This window comes from Manis javanica, chromosome 2 (genome assembly GCF_040802235.1).
Source record: "Manis javanica isolate MJ-LG chromosome 2, MJ_LKY, whole genome shotgun sequence".
Lineage (NCBI taxonomy): Eukaryota > Metazoa > Chordata > Mammalia > Pholidota > Manidae > Manis > Manis javanica.
Window position 1 is genome coordinate 215,415,413 of NC_133157.1, and position 6,000 is coordinate 215,421,412.

The window sequence follows — 6,000 nt, forward strand, 5'->3', positions numbered from 1 at the left end:
TTCTCGGGAGAGATGAAATTGAAAGAATACCTTGCATGTGAGCAATTAGGAGGAGATTTAAGCCACTGGCAGAGTTTGGATTTAATTAGATATAAATACATTGAAAACAGAAGAAAAATAAAACCAAACAAAAAGGACCACAAGGAACAAAAAAAATCCTATAGGAAAGGAAAAATAATTATGGTTTACTAATGACTAAGCAGAGCTTACTTATACTTCCTAATACTAGTAAAAGCAGAAAGATAATAATGTAACTCTGGTGGGGAGATGGGGCATGGGACCTATGTGGGGTGGAGAGGGCAGGGGCCCTAACCCTTCATCTTCCCTCCTGTAGGGCCCTGGATAATGCCTACAGCTGAGCAAGTTTATTGTGTAGGAGGTGACAGACACAAAGGGCCACATATTGTATTATCTCATTTATATGAATTATCCAAAATAGGCAAATCCATAGAGACAGAAATACCTCAGTGGTCAGGTGGGGGGATTCTCTCAGAAGGTAATGAAAATATTCTAAAATTGACTGTGGAGATGGCTGCACAATTCTGTGAAAAAGCCACTGAATTGTACAGCTTCAATGGGTGAATTGCATGGTGTGTCCATTATTATTTCAAGAAAGCCCTTTTAAAGAGAGGTAACACAGGTTATTACCAAAACAAGCAACTAAAAGAATTTAAATTGATCGTCTCCGGGGAAGCAACAGAGGAAAATGGGGGTAGAGTGGGAGGGTCTGAGACTTTTAAAAAAAATCTTACAGAATAATTTGATCCTTTAAAATATGTGAATGTAAAACTTTAATTTTAAAAAAAACAAAGCATAAGTCTTAGTGTAGGTCTAAATGCCCTTGTTGGAAGCTGGAGAACCCCCACTCCCCTTTACCCCCAAGGATGTGTCAGGGTCATATTGTGGGGAGGGGTGGGAGACCCCTCCTGGGGCCATGACCCCAGGGCCAGGGCAAAGCTAGAAACTGTTTCCCTGCACAGGGTTCTAGAAAGTTCCTCCTGGGAGCACAGCCTAGAGACTGGCAATGTCACCCTGCCAAGGCCCTCAGGACAGCCGCTCAAGCCTCAGGTGGGGCCAGGGAAGGATGGAGCCGGGGTGGGAGGGAGCCAGGGCAGGAGGAGGGTGAGGGCACCCCCAGTGACTCCTGGGAGGAGGGCAGGTGGTACCCAGGCTGAGGCTCAGCCCAGCCCAGCCATCCCTTCTTTCCCAGCCCCCTGTCATTTTAAAGAATGGCTCTCTTTCTTTCTCCTTGACACTGAATGCCACTGCCCTGGGCTGTCCCCCAGGGTCCTCTCAGGGTCCCAGCCTGAATTCACCCTCATCCCCCTAGAGGGCGCGCTCCCCATGTGGATGCGGGTGTGCTTCTGGCGCCCCCTGTAGGCCTGGCCTGCACACGACTGGGCCTCTGCCTCATGCTTCCCCAGGCCAAGTGGCCCTGGTGGGGGCTTCTTCTCTGCAAAAATATAAAATATTATCATTTAAGACTGTGTCGGCTCACTCCCAACCATGGAAGTTTTTCTTTGGACTTACATGTTGGGCAGAAAAGGGGATAAAAAGACTATATTGTTCTAAAGATGAATATATTAATATTTTGTATTAAGACATTCTCTTAGGCCTAAAATCTTACTCTGATTTCAACATAAATTAAGATGTTTTTGTGGGCCCTTAAAGTACCGTGGGCCGCGGACGTGGTGCCTACTGGGAACATGGGCCAGTCACTTCCCTCAGGTCCTCAGGGCTGTGGATAGCTCTGGCCCCTGCAGTCCCGGGTGGCACTGCCCCAGGCGGCCGTAAGCCCCTCACCCCCCCCACTTCCAGTGGGCTGTGAGTGCCCGCACTGACTTGCAGTGTGCTGCCCTGATCACAAGCCTCCTGTGGCTCCCCCGTGCCTGCTGCAGAAAGGTGCTCACAGAAGTGGAACATGCTCTCAAACTGTGAGCCAGACACTGCTGGGGTCCAGGGGAGGGGAAATTAGAGGCTCAACCTAAATGATTCCACTCAGGACTCAATTATGTGTGCTAGGAGGAGGGGGAGGAGAGGACGGAACCCCCGTTCCCTCCCCACGCCGTCCCCATCTCTTCTGTCCCTCGTCACACCCGCCTGGGCCTGCGCTACCTCAGAAGAGGAAGAGAGGCCAGATGCAAAGGGTGACAGTGCGTCAGCAGGTGCCGGCGCTGTCCTGCTACTGTAGAGAACTGGAGTTCCTTAGTCCTTGTCACAGAGGAGGTGTTATGATAGAGATAAGAACTATTATTTTATATAAATACAGATAAGCTTCCACGTCACAGATAAAGAAACTGCGAAGAGGGATTTAGTCACGTTCCCGAGGGAACACCTGCTATAAAACTAAGAGAAGAGAGGCCGTGGTTCTGGGGCTTCTCAGGGTCCTGTGCTGACAGCTGGGGGGGGATTTAAGGGTGAGTTCCAGGGTGGGGTTACCCACCTGTGGTTTCCACCGACCTGCTGCCACAGAACCGGGGTGCATGCAACAGGGAGAAATGTGCCCAGGACTCCCCACTCCCCACTCCACACTTCTGCTAGGAACTTGGCCAGGCTGGCAGCCCTCACCAAAGTCCCCACATCCACAGCCCTTGATGACACCTGCCCTTTTCTCACCTCAAGGAACATGTCCCTGTTTCCAAGAAACGCCAAGAGCATGGCCAGAGAGCTGGGCAGGAGAGGGGAGCTGGTGCCTGTCAACAACCTAAACAATGCCTGGCACCCTCTCCCCTTCTGCCTGGTGAGGGAGAAACACACTTGCCGCCCCTGGTCTTGGGACACCCCCTCATCCCCACAGACTTCTCCCTCATGGATGTGCTGGAGGCCCGCTCCCCTGGGCTGGGTACTTTCAGGCAGGGCTGGTGGGTGGCAGAACAGAAGGGCCTGCAGGGCAGCTGGCCACAAAGATGGCTGGGAAGGCTGACACTCTCCACCCAGGCACATCCAGAGCACAGCCCACCCCCACCCTGCCCCCGGACACCCATATTCTGTGTGGGGAGAGATGAACTGATTCCTTCCACCTCTCCCCAGTTATATGATAAGTAATGATAATAATAATTTCAAACAATAGTAATGGTGAACATGGATTAAGTACTTGCTGTGTGCTGGGGACCATGTTGGCAACACCTCAGTTAATCCTTGCAAGAAGACGCTGTCATTCCTCCGTCCCCTTTTCTACACAGGGAAACTGAGGCTCTAAGAGTCAGTGGCTTGCCCAGGAGCACACCCAACCAATAAGTGGTGGAGGCCAAACTAGGACCTGGGGCTCAGCCTTAGCTACATGCAGCCATGCCTCCCTCACTGCCCTCTCTCCCCACAGAGGTGAGCCAGAGTGAACCCATCCACACCCAGGGGATGGTGACAGGGGCCATGAGCACGAGCCCCAGGCTGCAGGGGAAGGCAACCGCTGTACAGACCCTCAGAGTTCCCCTCACACCTGGGAGACTCTGGTGGAGAAGAGGTGAGAGTCAGGCAGGTCAGCCCAGCAGGCTAGGCTCCCTCGGCTGAGGGGTCTTTGGGCAGGGTCCCCAGGCTGGAGTAGGGGGTAGGGGGCAGAGGACAGGAGAGAAAAGGCAAGGCTCCTGCCTGCTCAAGGCCTCAAGGGAAGCCTCAAAGAGTGGGCTGGGCTGGGGGGCAGGGGGGAGGCACTAATCCCAGGGGCCCAGGGAAGGGAGGGCAGGTGGTGAGAAGGGACTTAGATCAAGTCAGAGATCTCCACCCAGATGTTTTCAGGGCCAGAAAAAGAAACAGAAATGTGGTCACTATGGATTTTGAGACCACAGGGAGTGTGGAGGACTGGCCTCCAACACTGGCCACTCCTCAGTGGCCACCGGCTATTGTCAGGCAGGACTGTGAACTCGGTGGCACCATTTCTCAAAGTTAGAAATCAAGGTTTTCGTGTGAAACCTACCAACTTTAACATGAGCAAAAACACATGGGCCAAACAACATATGCCTTTTGTCCAGTTTAACTTGCAGAAAGCTGGATTGTGGCCTCTGATCCAGACATTTCACACCTGGCAGAAGAGAGTTGTCTGAGCCTTCCCTGTGTGTTCCGTTTCCAATCACCCACAACTGACGGCTAACTAGCAGTCCCCAAGTCCCGGCCAGCCGCACCCCGGGAGCCCTAGTCCCCGGAGCCCTGGCAGAGGCCCCTACTCCCAGCTCTGCCTCCTCCTGTCCCCTTGCCCCCTCAGCTCACCCCCTTGCAGGAGACTGAAGTCTCCCAGGCCCCCGATTCTCAGGGAGCAGCACAGTCAGGAGAGGGAGAGCTGCACTGGTGACGGAGACCTGGGAGGCCTTGGAGACTGGGGAGGCCCCAGAGACCACACGCCAGAGCCTCAGCAAAGCGGGCCACCCAAGGCAGCAGCCTGTCCTCAGGCCGGGCTGTCTGAAGGTGGAGGTGTGCCCTGGGAGTGCGGGGGCTCTGCGGGTGCTGAGAGCCACTGAAGAGCCCAGGCCCCCAGCCCTGCCAAATAGCTGCCCCGCTAAAGACCACCCCCACCTAAACATGGATGGAATTCCTGGCACTTGTGCTGTGATTCTCAACTCTGACTGCATTTTGGAATCACCTAGAAAGGTGTTTTGGTTTTGTTATTTTAAAATACCAATGCTGGGGTGCTGCCCCCCAGCCTCCACACCGCCCCCAGCCCAGTCCAGTTTTCTGGACTCCTGGAATGGAACCCAGTCGGTGGTAGTTTTTCACTCTCCCGGGTGATTCTGTGTCCTTGGTTTCACAGTGTAGAGTCTTGCACCAGCTTTGGAACCAGGGGATCCTGGGTACAAACCCCGCTCTGTCCCTGGCTAGCTGGTGGCCTTGGCAAGTCACTTGACCCCATGGGTCCGACTCCCCTCGTCTGTGAAGCCGGGCTGCAGAGTCAGGCTGAGGGTTAAGCCGTGATGAGAGAGGAGTCTGGCTGTGCTGGTGCAGCCACTCGGCTTTCCTCCCACTGCCTCCCAGGCCCCGCTCTCCTACTCACCAGCTCTCTTTTTCCACCACTGGGCATCTGTGGGCCTCCGGTCCCCACTGTGCTGCAGGAAGCCCACCTCGGCACACAACCAACAAGTGGCAGCGCTGCAGTCCACCTGCTCCCATCCAGTTCCAACACCCACGTGTTCCGTGAAGCCGGGGAAACCGCCACGCCACCTCTGAACCCAGCAGATAGCTGGCCTTCTAATTAGGGGTTATTTGAGCAGATGTTAAGATACTCAGACTCGTCCTGCCTGTCAGTTATGGGAAGGACAGGAGGCAATGTAAGGGGCGGTGGGGAGCAGCTGTGGATCAGGGAATCATGTGGGGGTTAAATATTCAGTCCCTTACCAGGTGGAGTCTGCAGGCGCGTCACAGGTTTGGCTCCTGTGTGAGGAGGCTGTCCTTCCCCATCTATCTGAGGTCTCAGCTTTCCTAGGGCACAGGACTTTCCCTGGGAAAACCAGGACAGTTAGTCACCCTAGCAGAGAGTGATGGGAAGCCCAAAGTGACAGTGGCTCTAGATAAGAGAAGGATTTCTCTGTTACGTAGAGTCTAGATTCGGAGCCTCATAACTGCAGGGGCAGGTCATGGTGTTCAGAGACCGGGCTCTTTCCATTCTCTCACTGTGCCCCCCTCTCTATGGCTTCCACCTCATGGTCCAAGATGGCTAGTTCCATTTATCATGGCCACGTTCCAGCAGGCAGGAGGGAGAGAAGGACTTGCACAGACCACTTCTGTTTGTACCCCACTAGCCAGAACTTGGCCAGGCGACCCCATCTAGCTGCAAGGGAAGGTGACTTCCGTGGTTTTTATTCAGGACAGCTTTGTGCCATGCAAACAAGCGGGAGTTCTGTTATGTTGCTTTTAAATAGCACATTTTTGGGGGGAGTGATAGCCCTGCCGCCACCATGCCCCAGCTTCCAGGAGGCCTGCCCCTCCCATGGCTTCCCCTCTGCACCAGCTTCCACCTGTCCAGGCCGTGTGGAGGTCACCTGTCCACAGTACCCCTGACTCCAGCTGCACTTTCCC